Source organism: Mus musculus, chromosome 7 (assembly GCF_000001635.26).
Source record: "Mus musculus strain C57BL/6J chromosome 7, GRCm38.p6 C57BL/6J".
In the NCBI taxonomy this organism is placed as follows: Eukaryota; Metazoa; Chordata; class Mammalia; order Rodentia; family Muridae; genus Mus; species Mus musculus.
Genome location: NC_000073.6, coordinates 51436128 through 51458927, shown reverse-complemented (window position 1 = coordinate 51458927; position 22800 = coordinate 51436128). Strand labels below are relative to the sequence as shown.

Here is a 22800-nt window from a genome sequence, read left to right as displayed (position 1 = left end):
GTGGATATAGTTAAATTTGGTTAGGAGCTGTTAGGAATAAGAACATAGGACCTCAGGAAGAGTAGCCGGGGTATTTAACTCCTGTGCCATCTTTCCAGCTCCAAGTAGATTTAATCATATTGAACTTCATGCTTTTTCCTCAAAATTTTCTTTTCCCCTTTGTGTTGAAAAATTTAAGGCTTTGGAGCAAAACAGATCTGAGGCTTAGTATCTTTGGAAACAGTACTTAATGAAACTAGGCCTACTTTCTGGTGTATAAAGTTGGAGCTTATAGGATTAAAAAAAAAAACAAGTGTGTCTTGATATCTTATTTAAAGAACTCAAAATTGAAGACAGAACCAGTGGTGTAAACCATATTTTTTTTTTGAGTTCCTTCTTTTTATTAACGTATACACAACTACTTGTCTTCTGGTTTGTTGAAGCAGTAAGTCAGACAACACTTGCCACAGTAATGCCTGTCAAAGTGGCTTCCCATGAAAACTCCAGCACCACACTCATCAGAAGGACGTTCTCGACAAAGTCGGATAATTTTGCCATTTTCATCCACCTTATAGTATTTCAGCACAGCCAACTTAACCTTCTTCCTCTTATGCTTGTTCTTCTTGGGAGTGGTGTAAGACTTCTTCTTCCTTCTCTTAGCACCACCCCGAAGTCTCAACACCAGATGAAGGGTGGACTCCTTTTGAATGTTGTAGTCAGACAAAGTCTGGCCATCTTCCAGCTGCTTACCAGCAAAGACCAGCCTCTACTGATCAGGAGGAATTCCTTCCTTATCCTGGATCTTGGCCTTTACATTTTCCATAGTGTCCGAGGGTTCAACCTCGAGCGTGATGGTTTTCCCCGTAAGGGTCTTCACAGAGATCTGCATCGTGGCGGTGGCTCCACCTGCATTCGAAAAGAGACGGATTAGATCCGACGACACCAGTGAGGGCGACACGTAGGGTCACTAGCCAGAGCGCGGCCACAGAGCATACACTCACCGTAAACCATAATTTATCTACCAAGGTATTTGTTATCTCACTTGAGATGTCAAAAATTGGAAATGATGCTGGAGAGATGGCTTACAGGTTAATAGCACTGGCTGCTTTCCAGAGGACTAGAGTTCAATTCCCAGCACCTATATGGTGGCTCACAACTATAACTCCAATCCCAGCATATCCATTTCTCCCTTCTGGCCTCAATGGGTACTGCACTCATGTCATGGCAACATATACATGAAGACAAAACACTATAAAGATAGAGTTTTTTAAAAATTGGAAGTACATATATTCAATATTTTGAGACCAGAGTAAGATAAAAGCATATGAAGATTTAAAGCCATATTTTTGTGTTTAAAATAGGCAAATGGGAAGGAAAGAAACAGATATACTAACCTAATATTACTATATCTTCAATATAAATAATTTAAAAATGGGGTACAGAGCTAAACAAAGAATTTTCAACTGAAGAATACCAAATGGCTGAGGAGCATCTAAAAAAAAAATGTTCAACATCCTTAATCATCAGGGAAATGCAAACCAAAACAACCCTGAGATTCCATCTCACACCAGTCAGAATGGCTAATATCAAAAACTCAGGTGATACCTGATGCTGGCGAGGATGTGGAGAAAGAGAAACAATCCTCCATTGCTGGTGGGATTGCAGGCTTGTACAACCACTCTGGAAATCAGTTTGGCAGTTCCTTAGAAAATTGGACATAGTACTACCAGAAGATCCAGCAATACCACTCCTGGGCATATACCCAGAAGATGCCCCAACATGTAACAAGGACACAAGCTCCACTATGTTCATAGCAGTCTTATTTATAATAGCAAGAAGCTGGAAAGAACCCAGATGTCCCTCAACAGAGGAATGGATACAGAAAGTGTGGTACATTTACACAATGGAGTACTACACAGCTATTAAAAACAATGAATTTATGAAATTCTTAGACAAATGGATGGACCTGGAGGATATCACCCTAAGGGAGGTAACCCAATCAAAAAGAACACACCTGATATGCACACTGATATATGGATATTAACCCAGAAGCTCAGAATCCTTTTTAGAAGGGGGAACAAAATACCCATGGAAGGAGTTACAGAGACAAAATTCAGAGAAGAGCCTGAAGTAATGACCATCCACAGACTGCCCCACTTGGAGATCCATCCCATAAACAACCACCAAACCCAGATGCTAGGCAGATGCCAACATGAGCCTGCTGACAGGAGCCTGATATAGCTGTGTCCTGTGAGGCTCTACCAGTCCCTGGCAAATACAGAAGTGGATGCTCACAGTCATCCATTGGACAGAGCACAAGGTCCCCAATGAAGGAGCTAGAGAAAGTACCCAGGGAGCTGAAGGGGTCTGAAGCCCCATAGGAGGAACATTAGAATGAACTAACCAGTACCCCCAGAGCTCCTTGGAACTATACCACCAATCAAAGAAAACACATGGTGGAACTTGTGGCTCTAGCTATATATGTAGCAGAGGATATTCTAGTAGGTCATCAATGGGAGGAAAGGCCCTTGGTCCTGTGAAGGCTCTATGCCCCAGTATAGGGGAATGCCAGGACCAGAAATGGGAGTGGGTGGGTTGGGGAGCAGAGGGAGGGGAAAAGGGATTGGGGATTTTTGGAGGGAAAACTAGGAAAAGGGATAACATTTGAAATGTAAATAAGGAAAATATTTCATAAAAATATATAAATAACTAAAAGCACCATGTAAGTAAAAGGGGGCAAAAATAAATTTACTATGTGGTTGATATCAATTAGGTTGTAAGCTCTATGAACCTCTCTATACTATACTTTATCATGTGTATCACTCACCTCCATTTCTAATTCTAGCTACAGAGCATAGGCTTCAAAGCATTAATAACAGTTTGCTTAGATTTGGCAGAATTACAGTGAACCGTTTCTTCCTTTACAAATTCTCAAAATTTCCACAGGAGGAATATTTTAATTTAATATATTAATAGGCTGATAGTCTTTCAGATAGAAAGGGACGGTAGAGAGATGGCTCAGTGCCTAAGAGCATGTACTGCTCTTGCCGATGATGGAGTTCAGTTCCCAGCACCCATATCAGGCCACTCATAACCACCTGCAGCTACAGATCCAGGGACTCTGACACCCTCTTCTGGCCTCCGCGGTCACCTTCACACATATGCAAACACATAAATAAAACTACAACTAATTTTAAAGGGATAAAGGAAGCTGTTGCTGTGGTGGTATAACTGTGCACACAGCTGGTTGCTGTATCTTTAGATATTTACAAGTTGATCTACAATGGTTTCTCATGAATCTTCTATAATTCGCATAGTTATACATTTGGTTGGGTATATGTAGTCTTAGGTCTTTTTAGAGTGGATGACTGCTGAGTCTTCCAGAGTCTGAGATTTGAGGCAGCTCTGATTAAGCAGCTAAGGCCTTGCCAGGCCCTGGAATCTGCATTGTAAGTCTGACAATATCCAAGGTGTGCGTGTGACTGGTACTCTTGATCTATTTATAGTGAAGCATCTGCTGCTGAAGGCTTTTCTCATTCTAATTTACCTTTCTAAACTGGGAATGTGAACTGGGAAATCTTGGTTTGTATACACATTTATTTCTATTCTTGGCACATTATGGCTGGGCCCCAGAGCAAATTCTATCAAAGGAAAGATGTAAGCCTGCAATATTTATGCTGGTATTCCTGCTGACACAAGCACATACCTTCTATATACTAATGTTTGCTTTAAATAGCAAATGTCTGGCCCTTGACCCTTCTTCCTGTCCTATGCATGCCTGGGAAGTTGGGTCTGCATGCTTGTGAATATTTTTAGGCTCATTCAAGTAGCTATCACACCAGTGAGTGTACTATCATTCTGACAGTCTGTTTTAGATTTCAACACCTGATACTTTCCCTGAGTGCTTTGTAAAAGTTACATTGATAATTTCCATCTCTAATGCAGCCACAAGAATCTGAAATGTCTTTTCAGAAGAGAATAAGGGTATGAAAAGGGGAAATTGAACTGAATTAAGTCAGGAAGTTTTCTGAGCAATCAAGGACGAAGCTGTGTGCCCCCATGACATTTCAACCTACAACTCGGTGCTGAGACTCGTCAATTGAGCTGATGAGCTGTGCCTGCATGTGAGAGAACTAAGACAGGCAAAATCTCCAAAAGCACCCTGCTTTATCACAGTCTGTTTTTCTAAGCACCTAATCAAGGACATTTATTTTTCACGATTTAAATAAAAAGGGAAATATCAACCGAGTGGGATCAGTTATTAGAATTCTCTGCCTTGAACATGGAATTCTCAGCAATCTTAAGTTTCATCCACTCAAGTATAAATACTCCCTTATCTACTCCATAATGGGAGACATGTAAATCATAGTAGAAGGAAGGGTTCACCAATATAGATAAGTGAAAAAGATCACTATTCTACTTTTAATCCTGTTGCCATGACAAATCCCATGATTAGAAGCAACGTGAGAGGAGGAAATTGTTTTTCAGCTAATAGATGACTGACAGTCTATCACTGAGGGAAGTCAAGGCAGGAACTCAAGCAGGGTTCAATAAGGGATCCTTGAAGTAGAAACAATAAAGGATCATTGTTCTCCCTGGCTTGCTGACATAGCCATTCTTAGTTAGATTTGTTATGCAACCCAGGATCCCTTTCCTAGGGAATGGAGCCACCCTCCTACATAAATTACCAGTCAAGATAATCCACAAAACACATGCCAGTGGAATAATTTGACAAACCATCTAAGCCTCATTGCCCAAACAAATTTGGTAAAAGTCAGCCTTTGTGAGAACCAGTTGATCTTCCTGTGAGATGTGCTTGGGGCAAAATTCATTGATCATTTGAATTCTATGAAGTTTCCCAATGACAATGTATCACAGAGATTTTTTTGGATATCTGAGGATTAGTGCTAGTCTAAATCCAGGCACAAAAATCAGTGGAAAACCTGAGTGTTTTCATTCCTAAGTGCACACTTACCCTGATTAAAGTCCATAAATGTCGGTCCTTTTGGGGGTGTGTGACAGAAAGAGCAAGTGTCAGTGTGCAGCGGCTCAGCAGGGATTCTCTTTAAGAGTTCTTGATTGACTTTTGATTGAGGGTGCTCTAGACTCATCATAAATAGACTCAAATATGGAAAGTGATCAAATCTATTTTTGTATTTTAAACAATTAAACATAGACATTGTTTCTACAACCCAGAACTCTTCCATACAGAGTTTGAGTAAGAACTTAATGGATCACTTATGTATTTTCCTCCTCAGATAGCAGGATCAATACTTGAGTACTGCAGATCTATATGAGGCAAATTACTCTTGTTGCTGGATTTACTCTAATATGCGTTATAGAATGGCTTTTCGTCTTTCACAATTCAATGCTTCTATCTGGTTCCTGACATTTCAGAATTCAGTTATCCTAACAGCATTAGATTTCTCTGTTCTTATAGAATGAAAGCAAGTACCAGTTAGATAGAGTTTACTAGAGAATAGAATAATAGGAATAAAAGAGGGACAGAAGAATGGAGAATATGGAAAGGAGAGGGAAGAAGAGGGAGAGGTAGAGAGAAAGAGAGAGATTGAAAAAATTGATTTGCATGATCTTGGTATCTATCTTGCAAATCTGGGCAAATTTTGAGAGTTTGCAGGGCAGAAAATTAGAGATTCAAGTCAGATGCAACCATGGTTTTGAGAACCACAATTGTTGAGATTCTCGCTTGCAGCTGAGAAGTCAAACTTCTTCACTGGAAACCTGTATGCACTGAGACTTTCAGCTGCTGGAGAAAGTGGACAACATTACACAGGGCCACATTTCTTACTCAGAGTCTGCTTATTCCAATAGCAATCCCAGAGAACACCCCTGTCATAACATCAGAGCAATGTCTGTAATGGTGTTTGATCAAATAACTAGACATCAGAGCCCATTTACAGTCCCAAATGCATATGCACACCTTTCAGAGATAAATACATAAGACACTGAGACAAAGAAATCTCTGGTTAATATAGCTCAAGGGAGCTTCTTGCAGTTGGCTTGAGACAATGCACACCAGCATTTTCTTTCCCTGCTTATAGGCTGTGAACCTATGGCATGGTATTTATAAATCTTTCAATGTTTTCTATATAATTAAACGCTGTATGGAGTTATGTGACATAAACAGATTTTTGAAAGAACTGAAGTCATGAAACCTTTAACTGTGTATCCAAGTATCTTTAAATTGCATCTCCTTAAAAATAATTGCCATCTCTAAATGAGCAAAATAAAGTATAAATTCCTCCTAGAATTCCCTATGAAAATTTAGTGTCATATGGTTATAAATCACTTGATACACATGAATACCTTGACCATTGCTGTTTTGTATTTATCTTCTGTATTTGTTTCCACACATTGTTACAAACCTCAGCAATAATACGGGCACCAAGAAGATGCTGAGGACATGTGGAATGGACAAATAAATCAAGTGCTATAGCCAAGAGAAGAGAAAGCAATTAATTATAAGTTCATTAAGATAATTGCATTTCCCTTCCTTCATCTCTCTCCTTACACAGCAAGTTTCACATATTAACTCAGTTGCTGAGAACAATGTCTTATCACAAGGAGAAGGCACCATCGGATTGATGTGAGGATTTTGGTCCATTAAGCAGCAATGTTTCTCATTATACATGAAGAAATTAGATTTAGGATTCCTAATCAATCTCTTGTGAGTTTGATTAGCATCAGTCAGCCCTCCAGAATCAGATCAACCTTGAATAAATAAATAGGTGAGAATTTTTGACATGGAGAGGATGAGGATTGGATCCTAGATCCAGAGAGGGTTTCCAAGGAGCCATGTAAGCTATCAGCAGCTTTCTTCCTAGGAAACTACTGGTCTTACTGGTCTTAAAAAATAAGGTAGGGAATGAACATCTTAGGTTTACTTCTAGCCTGCACATCCATGAGCACACATAAATTAAACTGTGAAGTTATGAAGTAAAGACTTGCTAGGATGTTCTTGGTGCCAAATACAAAGTGAACTTTCTCGTAGCAAACAACTGTGTTCTAAAAATCAACCACAATTCTGATTTACTAGAGAGTCCTGGACTACTAAAATCATGGCCATCAGTTACAGACACATACAGACTAGAAGTTTGCCAGAGTCCTATGCTTGTCACATGACTCAGAACATTAAAGCCATTGCTATCCCTAAATTTCCCCTTTAACTTGTTTTTTGTTTTTTTGAACATTGGGAAAAGCATTGCGCTCATTGCAATACATGAAGTATCACAAAGAAACAGATGGTTAGAATCGGACTCCTGGGGTTGGAAAGTTGGCTCAACATTTAAGAGTGCTTGCTGTTTTTCACAGAGGACCCAAGTTTGGTGCTCAAAACACATGGCATGGCAGGTAGCTCACAACCACCTGTGACTTCAATTCCAGGAGATATAATATTCTTTCTGGCTTCCATAGTCATTTTACCTATACTCCTGTCTGTGCACATACTCACATACAGATGCATATATATCATCAAAATAAAAATAAATCTTAGCCAGGCGTGGTGGTGTATGCCTTTAATCCCAACACTTGGGAGGCAGAGGCAGGAGGATTTCTGAGTTCGAGGCCAGCCTGGTCTACAAAGTGAGTTGCAGGACAGCAAGGGCTATACAGAGAAACCCTGTCTCGAAAAAAAAAATCTTTATGTCAGAATCATGGATTAATTCAGAATGCATAAATGGAGACCTCCTCAAGTATTTTGATTCTATATATGTTTCAGATTTAATGATGACTGAGAGAAGGTCTAACAATTGCTTTTATTATCTACTTTTCAGTATATTCTGAGGCAGGTGCTGAGAAAATTATTGTGTGAGTGGACCATAACTTCAATGCCCAGTGTTGTCAAGGAGAAACATAAGTTCCTGTTGGGGAGGGATTGTCTTGTGCTCAGTAAATATGAGACTGATAATTGCACTGGTGTTCCAGCCCTAAGTGCAAACTCTATAGTGCCTGCCAGTATCAGTAAAGATATTTAACATCTCCAATAACCCAGGAGATCATTTCTAGAAAGGTCAGGTGGGATACTGCAGGTTGTATTCTCAGTATGGTGCCTGCATATGCTGAGTCCCAAATAATTGTTTGCTCTTTAATTATTTTGAATACAGGACTTGACACAATGTCATAGACTAGCAAGTCCTCAAAATATATGTGCTAAATAGTCTTGTAGGCTGTACCCCTGGAAGAAGGAACCTGTAGGACTCTGCCTGTCTTTAATGTTGTTGTTCCAACATTCCCTCTCTAACCATTCCAATGGCAATCCCATCTTAACCTAAAGCTCTCTATTGATTTATCTGTTTCTTATATTTTGGTTCTGCTAATTTTGGTCTGTTTCCCTATTCAGCTATATATTTGAGATGGCATGTTTGTAGGTTTCTTTAAGTTATTTCTACAGCACATCAAGCAATTGCTGACACATAGCAGGCATTAAATACACACTAGGTACAGAAATTCAATTTGTGATCCACTTTTCTTTTGTATGATATGCATAGTTTCAAGTGATTTGGATATTTTCCTCCTTTAAAAATGGCAAGATATTTTTAAAATGCCCTATCCAATGATGGTCAATGAACAGCCTGGTGATCATGCTAGACTCCCAACTTGTTCAGAGTCTTCCTCACTGGGGTACTGTTATATTTTGGCTCTCATCCTAAAATGTGCTCTCTGGGGATGTTGGTCACTCGGTTCATTGCTGTAAACAAGTGCATAGAAAATGAGCTGAAAGGAAGAGGTGTTAACTCTGCTCATGGCCTGATGGTATAGTCAATAGTATCAGGAAAGCCATAGTGGTAGGAGTGGCTTGCACCTGTGCTGGGGTGTAATATTGCTGGATCATATCTGGGCACATCCAGAAACAGAACATAGCTAGTTCTCCAATTTGACTCTTATTCCATGTGAGGATTTATTCTATAGGGTGATGAAACCAGTATCCAGGACAGATCTACCTCCTTGCTTTAGATATCTCCAGAAAGTCCCACAGGCATGCTGTACAGGTGTATTTCATGAGTGAATCTTATTGAAGCCAACTTGACAGTGAAGAGCAACCATCATAGCTTCATATGCAAGTAACATGTTCCTATGTATGGTGATTTTGTTTGTTGAAATACTTCTTTAAGTGTTTGGAGGAAAAGGAATCCAGCAACAATAATACCCAAAGATTATGGAAAATCTCACTTGGATTCCTCAGCCCAAGCATGAAGTTTTGTACTGTGTTGCCTGTCATTGTCTTCAGCCTCCTTATCCACATAAATCACTTCAACTTGCTTGGGTTATTACTTCTGGCCACATTGTCCCCTGGATCAGAAACAAATGTTCATTGAAAATGAGTTTCCAAGGTTTTAAACATAGCAAATGTCACCATCAGCATCATTTCAGTTATTCTGAATTTCAAGTACATCCAATTCACTATTTCACTTCTTAATTAATTAAGTTAATATTACATTTTCATGATAAAACAATCAAAACATCATTCACGTAAAATAAAACTTGTATCCGTTTGTCTATTTGTCAAACACAAAAATATTTTGAAAATGCTTTTTTGTATATGGTCAGGGATTTCACCTATATTAAAGGGTATGTTATATTATATATGCATATTTGCAGGAGTTACTTCAGAGGACAAGATAGCTATTTTTTATTTGGTAACTCATGTCTGTTTTTCTTATCAATTATTGTAACTCTTATTGCATGCAATATTTTAGGATTTTTCAACTCAATGTGCTGGTATAGATTTATTATACCTCTCATTATGTCCTAGATAATTATCACTCATCCTTCCTGGTTCATTTTCACTTTTTGTTTCATATTTCACCCACCTTCCTATGCCTCATTCTATTCTCTGCTACACCTCCCCTAATGTTTTACAAGTATACCAGTTCAATAAGAGTAGATAGGTGCCATGGAAACCAGAGAGTATTTTATAGTGGTTCTGTATGAAAGTCAACCCTGTGCTTTAATGATCTCTCCATGTTGCTGTTAATTTCTCTGATTTGTTGTTTTTACAACCATTCAATATTGCATAAGCAACATTCTGTTAGAGAACAAGAAAGACCACCTTACCCAGTATTCGTTTAGTTACCATGTAATGGCATTTGTCTCATCCTTGTGGATGGAGGAGGAACATAATTGAGAGGTGGTGTTAGTTCATGGGAGGCATACAGCACTCAAATGCCCAGTGTTTTAGAATCACTGTACTGTAGTAAATTCTGGAATTCATCAAATAAAGAACAAAATTTAATGAATTATTTCCAATTGTATTTTGCAATGTGATGTTTCTGCTTGTGTTATCAAGATAGGAGGTTGTATTTGAACTGGATTTGCAATGTGTACTGAACTAGAGAACATGCTGGATATAATGTATAACTCATAAATCAAAATTCCCCGAGAAACCCACATCAAGCTTTTCCCACCTTGAAACCTGGTAAATACTGTGTGAAGCCACAGGATAAAGAGAGAGACCGCACAGAGAGAAGCATCCATGATAGCCAGTATGCACAGAGGACTCCATGAAGAGAGAGACCTCCATAATAGATAGAAAGACTGAATGCTAGTTCCCATGGATGCCTCTATGCAGGATGAGAACTCACAGAGAATGTCTTCCATGATAGCCAGTATCTATGGTCAGATATAAGAACAGAACCCTGTTAGATCACCTTGCCTTAGCTGATTTGTCATGAGATCACCACAGGTTTAGTGATCTCAGACAAGTTCCAAAGGAAAACTTCCCTAATGCACTCAGGTCAGGATGCTGGTCACAAACACTGAAACAGATGATGGCTGTTGATTTAAATCTCCAACTTTCTGGTGTGTTTATAAAGCAACCATGGCAACTGAAATGGTTGTGGTAGTACAGCTTTTGCTTTGTCCTGTCACTATGACAACTGTCTCATTCTGGAAATGTAGAATGCTGAGATAATTTCAGTTATACTACCTTGTGTATATGAGGTTCTTAACAACCTATCATCTATTTATATTTTGGGCATAAGATTTCTTTCTAATTACTTAGGGTTGTATCTGTAGAATGCATTCCAAATGGTAGAAGCACTAGGATAATGGGAATTATATATACATACACATACACTATACAGAAACAGTTTAGCTGGGACATTAATTACAAATTAACTAGGACATACAACAAAAGACAAAACACTATTGGACCACAGTCTGAACTCTGGTCTACAAATGGCAGAATCCATGGAGCTAAAATCTACTTTTCATTGAATGAACATCTGTATATTTTAAAATTATCTCAGAGAATTTTATACATGCATACAATGAAATATGACCATATCTACCTCCAACTCTCTACAGGTCCCTCCTTACACGCCCCTTCCAACTAATCCTCTAGATACAGTTAGTGTTGGTCATAGGTGCATGATAGTAAGGCTATTCATTGGAAAAATTATAAAGCTACAATTGCCACATTGTCAAAAATGAGTGATTATCTCTCCTCCAGGAACAACCAATTGCCTAAACCTCCTCATCAATGGGTGGGTTAGAGATTGTCCACTTCATCTGTGCTGGGATTCCCCCCCCCCCAGTGGTTGTGTAGATGACCATACCTGCTGTAAGTTCATGAGCCATGCTAATTCCTGAAGACAAAGGCTCACAGCACTCCTACCCACCCTTTAGCTCTTACATTTTGGGTCCCATCCTCTAGGCAAGATCTGTAGGTAAACCCCCATGACCCTTCATCAACTGAACACAAGTTACCTATAAAACGAGTGCAGACTGAACACAGGTTGATCTGGGTTCAGATTCTATCTGTGCAGAAAACCAAAGCATTTGGGGGGGGTATTTTGTAAATCTTCTTTTTTTCATGAGTAAATATGGACAATGACAATATACTCGTGGCTTTATTTCAAATAGAGTTCCACATCACAGTCAATTACAGAAGGGACTCATCGGGGCAGAGATTCAAGGCAGGAGGTTGGAAGCATGAACTGAATGTTGCTTACTGGCTGTTTCCACACCACTTCATCATCCTGCTTTAAAAAAAAAAAACTGTACCCCAGGACCACCTGCCTGGGGCGTAGCACTACCCACAATCATCCAGGTTCTTGCAAAATCAATCATCAGTCAAGAAAACACCCCACAAGCCATTCTGCTGGGGGCTATTTTCTCACTTGAGGTTCCTTCTTTCCAAATAGCTCTAGCTTGCATTAAGTTGCCATAAAACTAGCTGACACAGAATGTAGCTGTTCACATTTCACCTGCAGACAAGAAGTAGGCTGAGAGGGAGAGGGAGGGAGGGGGGAGTAAGGAGAGAGAGAGAGAGAGAGAGAGAGAGAGAGAGAGAGAGAGAGAGAGAGAGAGAACAAGTACACCAAAGGAGACAAAAATACTATTTAGAATATTTAGCATTAAAGTTTGTTCATCATTGATTTTCAAATTTAATTCTTTTTGGACAGTTGTTTTCACTTTATGCTTCTCTTTATCCCAGTCAAGATTTAAAGATCACATAGTTGGTTAGAACACTAGTATATTGGTAAAACAATTCAATCCCTTTAATACAGTTCTGGGAGCCATTCTTCACTGGCCTTGCCAACAGCCTAATCGGTTATTGTGCCTTTCTTGGGTCCAGCATGCTTTGGTTGAGATGTTTATAATGTATCTACACACTCAATACAAATTAAGTCTTACAATAGAGATGACGCTTAACGCAATTCACCTTTAAACCTTAAAACTATTTGACTGGTTATCAAAAAGGGAAAAACGTTTAACCTCATTAAAATAACATTTATTCTAGAATTTTATTGTTTAATTTTGGATGTGTTCAACTCAACTATTTTGATGTTAGATATGAGTGGCAGCAGAGTATAATAAATGAACCATGCAATGCACAAATTCTCTGCTAAGTAATAATTACACACAAATTACTCTTTCAAGGAGCAATCTAGTTTTCCTCCTGCCTGCCCTGAGCTCTCCAGTCCTGTCACTTAGAAACACATGGGCTTTGTGAAGATTTAAGGTGTTATAAAATCATCCTCTTATTTTCCTGTTACTATTCACTTGTAGATTCTAGGAACTTTGGATAATGAGTAGGTAACATTTATTCTATTAGAAAACTTTAAAATTTTTATTATTATTAAAAAGCTTGCAGATAAAGATATCACATGATGTTTCATAAGAGATGGTACAACGCTTATTCTTTTTCTGTCAGGGAGTTTTTGTTGACGTCATTGTTCTAGTTTGGTGGTGAATCACTGAGTAAAATATATTTGATGGTGAAAATGAGACATTTGATGTGAAGTCTCACAGTGTTCATTCCAAATGTCAACTCCAACTGTATAGAAGGACTTCAATGAGTTGTTTTGGGTTTGGTTAATTTGGGTGTGTAGTGTTTTTATTCTATAGAAAATTTAAACCGAAAATGTACATTCCTGAGATTACACATGTAAATAAATGTATTAATTTCACCTTATTTTAGCAGATCAATAAAAGTCTTCTTCTTTTTTAAATTGTTAATTATAAAATGATTTGCTCAGGGCCACTGCTAATGTATGATTTAGTGAAAAGGTCATGATCACTAGTGCAGTTCTTAGAAGCTGAATTAGATGGAGTCAAGTGATCAGGTCTTTAGTGTTGACTGCCCACTGCCTTCTCATTCCACTAATATTTACTACACATTGGAACTGGATTTGGATAACATTTTGTGGAGAAAGTGTATTGAGAGAGAGAGAGAGACATTAAAAATAAAAAGGCCAAGATTAAGGAGAAAATAGATAAAAGAAGCTAGAGACTGAACAGGAAACAAGTCTGGGACTCTTCAGGGTGATGGTTACAGGTCTGGGTTTGAAACATGCAGATGCAGAATGGGCAGTCTCCTGCGTTGGTGCTTACTGAATGGCTTCAGGTGATTTGCTCCTGTGTCTACTCCTCAGATTTCTTAACCCTAAATATGAAGAGTGGCCTTCTAAAAACTTCAGTCTTATTGTTGTTCCACCTATAGGGTTGGAGACACCTTCAGCTCCTTGGGTGCTTTCTCTAGCTCCTCCATTGGTGGGCCTGTGTTCCATCCTATAGATGACTGTGAGCATCCACTTCTGTATTTGCCAGGCACTAGCATAGCCTCACTTGAGACAGCTATATCATGGTCCTTTCAGCAAAATCTTGCTGGCATATGCAATAATGTCTGGGTTTGGTGGCTGATTGTGGGATGGTCCCCGAGTGGGGTAGTCTCTGGATGGTCCATCCTTTTGTCTTAGCTCCAAACTTTGTCTTTGTAACTCCTTCCATGGGTGTTTTGTTTTCTCAGAGCTCGTGTCTGTAGCTGCATATGTAGAAGAAGATGGCCTAGTCAGCCATCATTGGGAAGAGAGACCCCTTGGTCTTGCAAACTTTATATGCCCCAGTACAGGGGAATGCCAGGGCCAAGAAGTAGGAGTGGGTGGGTAGGGGGGCAGAGCTCAGGGAGGGTATAGGGAACTTTTGGGATAGCATTTGAAATGTAAATAAAGAAAATATCTAATAGAAAACAAACAAACAAACAAACAAACAAACAAACTTTAGTCTTCCTGAAATTTGCTGGAGGATATCTGCACAATATCCACTACATGTGTCTGGAAAGAAAACATGCCAAGTGTGATGAAGGGTGAGAACATGCCTTGATTCTGATTGCATGTAGTCAGAGCTGATGTGCCAGGCAGGGCTACCCAGGATGACAGGACTAAAGTAAAACAAATCATTTGCAAAGTGATTTCCTGCTGTGCTAAGCTGCCCACTGTGGATACTTGTTAACTAATATAGAGCAGACCTTACCATTGTGAGTGGCAAATTCTGTTACATCACAAAGGACATTGTGTGATATTAATAAATGGGGGGGAGGGAGGCGTGCAAAGAAAGCCTAATGATGTAATGGAACCACCAATCCTTGCAACTGAGGAAGACAGAGAAGTGCAGCATGATTTGGTATGTTGGGCCAAAGGAACAAGTGTCCTCTGGGACAGTTAACTCACATTCATTAAAGAGGTTCAAGCAATGCAGAGAGTGGCTTGCCTAAAGAGCAACACAATATATTTTAAAAATTGCGACAATGTCTTTATAGTCTAGTCCAACCTCAAATTTGGTATGTAACCAAAGATGACCTTTAATTTCTCATCCTCCTGCTTCCATTTCAAAAGTGCTGGCATTATAGACATGTACCACCACGCCAATTCATGCAGTGCTAGGGATCCAAATCAGGGCTTTGTGCCCAATAGGCTAGCATAGTTTCATGCAATATGTAATACGTAGTATGTCGGGTGCCTGCTGTATACAGTGTTAGAGACTGAAGGTTGAGCAATAAATGTTCACAAGACAGTTAACAAGAAAACATAATCTTAAGTAATCTCTCATTTTCTTTGATCCTTTTAAGAATCTAGGTATTGGTAAGAATTCCCTTATTGTTGAGGTCAAGGTCAACTTCTCCTAAAGGCTCTTTCTTATGGTATTTATCATGACAATTTCATGTTAGTCTTTTGTTGTTTACAGTGCTGGGTCTGAACCTAGCTTTGTGCATATTTGGTAAAACCTCCTTCACTGAGCTACATCCCTAGTTCTTTGTGCTAGATTTTTATTACTTAGGATACAATAAATTTACATGTTGTGACCTCTCTTTTCCCTAAAACACTGAGTGTGAGTGTGAGTGTGAGTGTGAGTGAGTGTGAGTGAGTGTGAGTGTGAGTGTGAGTGTGAGTGAGTGTGAGTGTGTGTGTGTGTGTGTGTGTGTGTGTGTGTGTGTGTGTAACTTCACGTGAAGAGGGTTGCCCATTTCGCTAAGCTTTGCCAGGTAAGTAGGCTTCCTGGAGTCTGCCTGCCTCCATCACTCATCTCGATTATAGGCGCATGCTTCTGTCACACCTAGCTCTTTATGGGGGTCTGAGGCTCCAAACTCATGCCCTCATGCTGGAACGGTAAACACCATCTCCCCAGTTCTACATTACTTGTACTTCAAATTCTGTTGGAGGACGATGGTTTCCTCTGATCTGTTTCAGGAGGTTTATACTTCTTTATAGAATTATTCCAGTGTGTGTGGCCCATTAAAAATAATTTGTAAGGCTACAACACACTTTGTAAATGGTCTTTGTAAACAAAAAGTGTCTGTTATATGCCCATGGTCCCCAAGTTATTCAATATACATTAAAGAAAGTTAATGGTCCTAGAGGGAACTTTGTTTGGGAAAGGGATCTAAGCTAAGTAGTGGGCAGTGGTCACTTTGGGAAATCAGGAACAAGAAAGCTTCCGGTGTTTTTGGAAGCTTTCTTGCTCTCAGCCTTACTAGTAAGATGGAATATGAAAGGTCTCCTACCATCACCTATAGGCTCAGACATTTGAACACTTGGTCTCCAGTTGGTGGTACTGTTTGGAGAGGTTCTAAACAATTGAGTCTCTCTAGAGGAAACACATCACTGGGGGATGGCTTTGGGAGTTTATAGCAGCCTCTTCCAACTCTGCTTCCTGTTTACAGTTAAAGGTAATATTTTCAAGATTCCTGCTCCTGCCACTGTGTCTGCAGCTTGCTGCCATGCCACCACCCCACCAGGATGGACTATTATCGCTCTGGAACCTTCTGGGCTAAATTCTTCCTTCTATAAGAAGCTTTTGGCTGGGTACTTCATTACGGCAATGGAAGAGTAACAAACACACCGATTGTATTCTTTCATTTCTCCAGGTTTGTTGCTGAGCAGGCCCTGAAAGTGCCCTTCTTGAAATGTTATCTGAAGCTCTGTGACCTCAGGCAATGCTCATTTTCCATGCTTGAGTAGTTCTGTTTTAGATGGACTTCTTCCAGCTGGACCAAGTGACAGAAGCATTTCTTAGGATGAGAAGGTTCAAACATCTTGCTTTGAAATGAAATCCCAATGCAGTTGCATTAAGCCAACTTTCAATGTCTAGTTCTTAACAGACTTTAGATTTTATAAACTACTTTCTTACCTACAAGAAGGTCTGAGCACCACATACCCTCACCACCGAGGGTAAGTTAACATTCCTCTTGCAAATTATGGCCTTCTTTGACTAGAATAGATTTAGAATAAATGTTTGCTGCCAAAGAAGTCACTTTGGAATGTTATTGCTTCTTTTTTATTTAGTTGGCAGATAAGTATTATGCATATTCTAGGAGTACAAGGCTATAGAATATGGATTCTCAAGTGCAGTACTTTAAGTACTAACTGTCCTTTGGGTGCAACCTGAAATTAATTCACATAAACAAGCACAGTGTCTATGCCCATAAACATAATCTACATATAATGTCATACTTATATGAGATCATTTTAAAGCACAATACCACACAGAAAGTAAGTTTATAGACTCTCCATAGGGTAAAATCCTTTAAGGACATTATTATTATTATTATTATTATTATTATTATTATTATTATTATTTACTACCTTTTAGTTCCTCATATCCAGAAGGCATCATTAGAATGGAGCTGACAGGAGTAAGTAGGAGTTGTTTATTACACAGAATCGCAAACAACAAATTTCAAGTCTGCCTCTTTTTCTTCTCCTTTGTCACCTTAATTTTATTGAAGGTATAAGTTACACCATCACATGCTGGGTTATCTGAACTGAAATAAAGGCCAGTGTGGAAAGTGCTCACAACAGCTCTCTATGTATGGGTAGACCACAAATACAAAATCAGGCATGCTGCTTGACATGAGCCCCCAAACTTACCAGCACATAGAATACCCTTTGTTATCTTGTCATTTGGCATATGAGAGTTCAGAATGTTCCTTTTTTTTTTCTTTTAGCTTTGAGAATGTACATCTTAAATGGCTGTTGAAGAGGTTCCCATAGAACCAGTAAAGTTGTGTGTCAGAGTAACTCTTATTTTCAGAAATACCCTTGACTAGACTCTGTGAGGTCTTTAGGGAGAGAAATTGGATCCTGTTCATTTTTGCATCCTTGCCATCCCAGACTTAGAAACACACTCAGAAAAAACATCGTATACAAGGAAAATCCACTGAATACAAAGCACTGTGGTGGAAAACAAAAGTCAATGTGGTCATTTAATTTTTGTCCAACAGAGGACGGATGGGATCTGCCTTTCCTCCATGAAGCTGTGTGCTGAGTGTGTTTTAAAGCTGTGAGATCTTGAAGCTTGGTACAGTCACACAATGAGTGTCAACAATGCATGTAAAAGAACATTTGCTATGTTCCTTTCTTTTTTTTTTTTTTTTTATTGACCTGAGTAGGCTTAGAGAGCAAAGATTAAAAGGCACTTGAGAAAAAAGTGAAGTTGAGGTGCATGGGCGGATTGGGGTTCATGGTTGCTGTGCTTTTGTAGGCAGAAGAGCTGCCAGGACACCAGTGCTTCCTTGATTCAGGAATAATGTCTGCCAAAGGAGAATAGAAGGGGTGGCCAAGGTCATGAAAAGTCAGGACTTGATGTCCTACTGTAAGATGGAAGATGGAGTGCTCACTGACTGAAATTAAAATCACTGTTTCAAGAAACTTGACATAGGCAACTGTGATCATTTGATGTTGTGCCGTCAAAATGATAATGAATGAAACTAAAATTACAGACACACACACACACACACACACACACACACACACACACACACACACACACAGAGAGAGAGAGAGAGAGAGAGAGAGAGAGAGAGAGAGAGAGAGAGAGAGAGAGAGAGACTTTCCAGTTGGAGATGATATAACACAGGAAAGAGAAGTAGAGGGACAGGGATAGGGAGATTGTCTTCTGCACTCATTTAGTGTATCTTGCATTGCATATGTTGTATAGAGGGACTGGATAGCCTATCAGAGACCTTGTCACCAGAAAAGACTCATTCTCCCTCCCTCAGAAATAATTAATTGGTTATAGCTCATCATCTGGGGCTGGGACCTTGTGAAAGTTCCCATGTGCACACTGTCATGCTAAACATTGTCTTCACGTGGGACTAGTTTAGGTAACCATATAGTAGATTTTATGGGTGCAGCTTTTTTTGTCATTTCTAGCAGGTGAATTTATCAGGTGGCATACTTACGATCTTTCCATCCTTTGTTCTGTGATGTTCCTTAGGTAAAGAATCTGTGTTCTAGACACACTCACTGGGGCTGGGCATCCCGTAGTCAGTCACTTACCCTTAGATGCAGATTCTTGAGTAAAGGAAAATCATGGCTGAGCAATGGCCTAACTGATTCTGGTGACAGCAACACTTAATGCTTTTATACTTAACACCAAAATGACAGTTTGGTGCCATGGTGGTGCATGTCTGCATCCTTGGCACATAGGAGGCTGAGGCAGGAGGTTCAAGACTTCTGACTCAACAAATTGTATGTCAGCCTAATTAAACCACGATAACCATGAATTCAAAACTCTAACCATGATGGGCTTTTCAATGCCATGCCTTCAGTGGAGGGCTGTGGTAACCTCCAGACTAATTCTAGTTTTACATTAGTTCTCATTTTTCTCAGTTCAGGGATGTCACTTTTGGATAGTCACCAAACACCTCTCACCTTTGTATCCTTCTTTGGAAAATAGTGATGATAAATTTACCAGCCTGTGCTCTCATGAGAATTAAATGCACAGTATATATTAAAGAAGAGGCACTCTCCTGATTTATAGTTGTGTTCAGTATCATTTCTTTTTAAAGATTATTAAAAGCAAATGTCCAGCAGTATCGATCTACAGGTATAGATTAAGAGTAGTTTTATTGCTATGTTCATTTAGCACTGCAGTTCTCAACCTGTGGGTTGCATCTCAGATATCTTGCATATCAAGATGTTTACATTATGATTAATAACGGTAGCAAAATTACACCTATGAAATAGCAACAAAAATAATTTTATGGTTGGGTACACCACAACATGAGCAACTGCATTAGCAAGTTGCAGCATTTGAAAGGCTGAGAACCATTGATTTAGCAGAATATTAATAGTGGGGCCTCTGTGGCCTATGGCCTATCTAGTTTCAGGGGTTTGGTCTCATTAACAGTGTCAGGAATGGGTTACATATCATGGAGAGGTCCAATCAAAAAGTATTTGGCTACTCCCATAATATTTTTGCAGCTGTTGCACAAGTATATCTTGTAAACAGGTTTTGTCGATTGGTGAGACAGAGGTTTATTTTTCTCCTCCAGTAGTAGTTTACATTGTACCTTCCAGCATTATGAATGCTAGTCAATAAGGGAGTAGCCTCTATTTGAACACCAGGATGATTTCTTCGTGTTCTATGACATGAATAAGTGATTTCTTCAGTAATAGGACCTTACCTTCAGGTTATAGAGGGTAACCAATAGCATTGGCAACTGTCAATGATTGTCAGGGTCTATGAGAGGAGCCCTTTGGTGAGTGGCTAAACCAGATGTAACCCATTCTCAAAAGTGAGGGTTTTATTTGATAGACTATGATGTCATTGGGGCACTGTTTCCCTTATTTTTGCTGGCTCCACTTAGATTCTTTCCATGCATATACTTCTTTTAGGAAGCTTCGACTGTAGTAGTTTCCGTACTGTTTTCAAATGGCCCATGTTAGTTGTCCCTCCTTATATTCCATCAGTTTCCCTTCACTCCCCTCCACTTCCCTATTTAATTCTCCTATTTTAGTTTCCACCTTATCCCTCTATAACTCTATATCCATCCCAGGAAAAGACAGTTAGGTTTCTGGGTTCTAGGTTAGCTGGATCTACAGAGTAAGTTCCAGGACATGCAGGTCTAGATAGAGAAAGCTGGTCTCAAAAAACAACAACAACTACACACACACACACACACACACACACACACACACACACACCCCAATATATTATAATTCCTCATTTTAAAGCCTCCCCCACCCCCACCCTTGGCTCTTTACTAATCACCTAACCTCGGTGTGTATTCTGAATAAAATACATATATCTAAAGCTGAAAAGACAACATTCACATATAAGAGAAAACAAGCCTTTTTTTTTTCTTGACAGCTGAATAATATTCCATTGTGGAAATGTATTCATCAACTTATGAATGGGTAATGAAAATGTGGTTCATCAAACTTTGTTTTCTATTATTCAATCTAATTCAGTTTTAAGACCTCATCCTTCTGATCTCTTGAACTAAAATGTCAATTAATCCAAGTTGTACCGCCCTACCATTGCAGCTAAATTCTTTATCCTGTGCATTAGGGAACAGCAATGAATATACTCCTGGGTATCATAGCACATCTCTTGTGTCTTAGCCTGTCTTGTCCTGTGTCATTGGCCCCCACTGACTGCTGCTGTGCAATTCGAGCCCCAAGCCTACCCTCTGTATTGTTTTAAAACAATTACTAGGAGCTCAAGAAGCCAAAAGCTAATCTCTCTAATCACTTCAGAGCACTGGGAAATGGGCAGGCACTGGGAGATTGCATCATTGTACCACATGATCACTTATGCCATAGTGTTTCTAAGGACCAGTCCTGCCTACTTCTTAGATCTCTTATGACTGACTCTCCTACCTCCACAGTTTCAGGTCAAAACCCGCAAGCAGCATCTGACTATCTGGGAAACCCCATCCCTGCAGCAGTAAAGGCAAGATTCCATTGCTGGGATCAGGGGTAACTGGACAACCAGAAACAACTTGGAGAAACTCTGGTTAAACGCAAAATACTACTACTGGGTTGCTACTATGATGAAATGAGTTTGGCACAACCACCATCTACAGAGAAAATAGATTCAGGCTATGAAGTAGGGTTTTTTTTTTTTTTTTTTTTTTTTTTATGAACTTTAATGTAGTTGGATGCAGGTATAGAGGAAAAGTTGACCATCCCCAAACATTGACTTCCTCTATTGCCCTTTCTTATTTCCTTCCATCTACCCCCCCTCCCTTTTTCATATCACTGTGTGATAGCTTTTAGTTTCATGACCTTTTCGCAGCTTTTACATATGAGAGATAGCATGTGGTACTTGTCCTCATAGGACTGAGTGTTGAAGGTAATATCCTGATTATTGGTTGTGTTCATTTTTCTTGCCAATGGCATGATTTGATCCTTTACAACTGGGAAACCCCCATAGCCCAGCCTGTTTGCTAGTTAATTGGGTTCTTGTAGACTTGTTTCTTAGGTGAGTGATTTTGTGTGTCATGGTCATCTGCTGAATATAGAAAACTATTTTGAAGTAAAATCAACATCACACAAGAGTAAATGTAAGAAAGAAAATACAAGAAAAATATTAATAAAAACTTCTACACTCACATTGTATTTCCCCCATATTTTGAACTTTTGATGTCCTACTTTATCATCATAGTGCTCATCGATTTATAAATACAATTAGTTTTGAGGCTTTAGTCTTCATACTAAAGCTATATTCATTTTATGCTCTGTGTCTACACTCCTCCTGCATTGGGAGTCCAACTGTATGGTTGCTCTCACCATTTTTAGGGTCTATTGTGGGAAAGGTATGGTTGTGATAAATTATCTCTGGTATGTTTTTTTTTCCGGAACTTACCATACATTTCCATCATTTTAAAAAAGAGTAGGTTGATGGACCTAGAGGGCATCATCCTGAGTGAGGTAACCCAATCACAAAAGAACTCACATAATATATACTCACTGATAAGTGGATATTAGCCCAGAAACTTAGAAGACCCAAGATATAAGATACAATTTGCTAAACACATGAAACTCAAGAAGAATGAAGACCAAAGTGTGGACACTTTGCCCCTTCTTAGAATTGAGAACAAAACACCCATGGAAGGAGTTATAGAGACAAAGTTTGGAGACGAAAGGATGGACCATCTAGAGACTGCCCTATCCGGGATCCATCCCATAATCAGCCTCCAAACGCTGACACCATTGCATACACTAGCAAGATTTTGCTGAAAGTACCCAGATATAGCTGACTCTTGTGAGACTATGCCAGGGCCTAGCAAAC

The 22800-nt window shown here is 39.3% G+C and overlaps 1 long non-coding RNA gene and 1 pseudogene across 1 annotated transcript; one reads left to right on the top strand and one right to left on the bottom strand.

The window, feature by feature from the left end:
* Nucleotides 1-366: 366 nt before the first annotated feature.
* Nucleotides 367-941, bottom strand: Gm9354 (annotated as a pseudogene).
* A 13911-nt stretch (nt 942-14852) lies between these two features.
* On the top strand, nt 14853-17038 carry Gm33015. The gene is made up of 3 exons (XR_391461.1): nt 14853-14904; nt 16442-16447; nt 16646-17038. It is a non-coding gene; the product is annotated as a predicted gene, 33015 (long non-coding RNA).
* Nucleotides 17039-22800: the final 5762 nt, after the last annotated feature.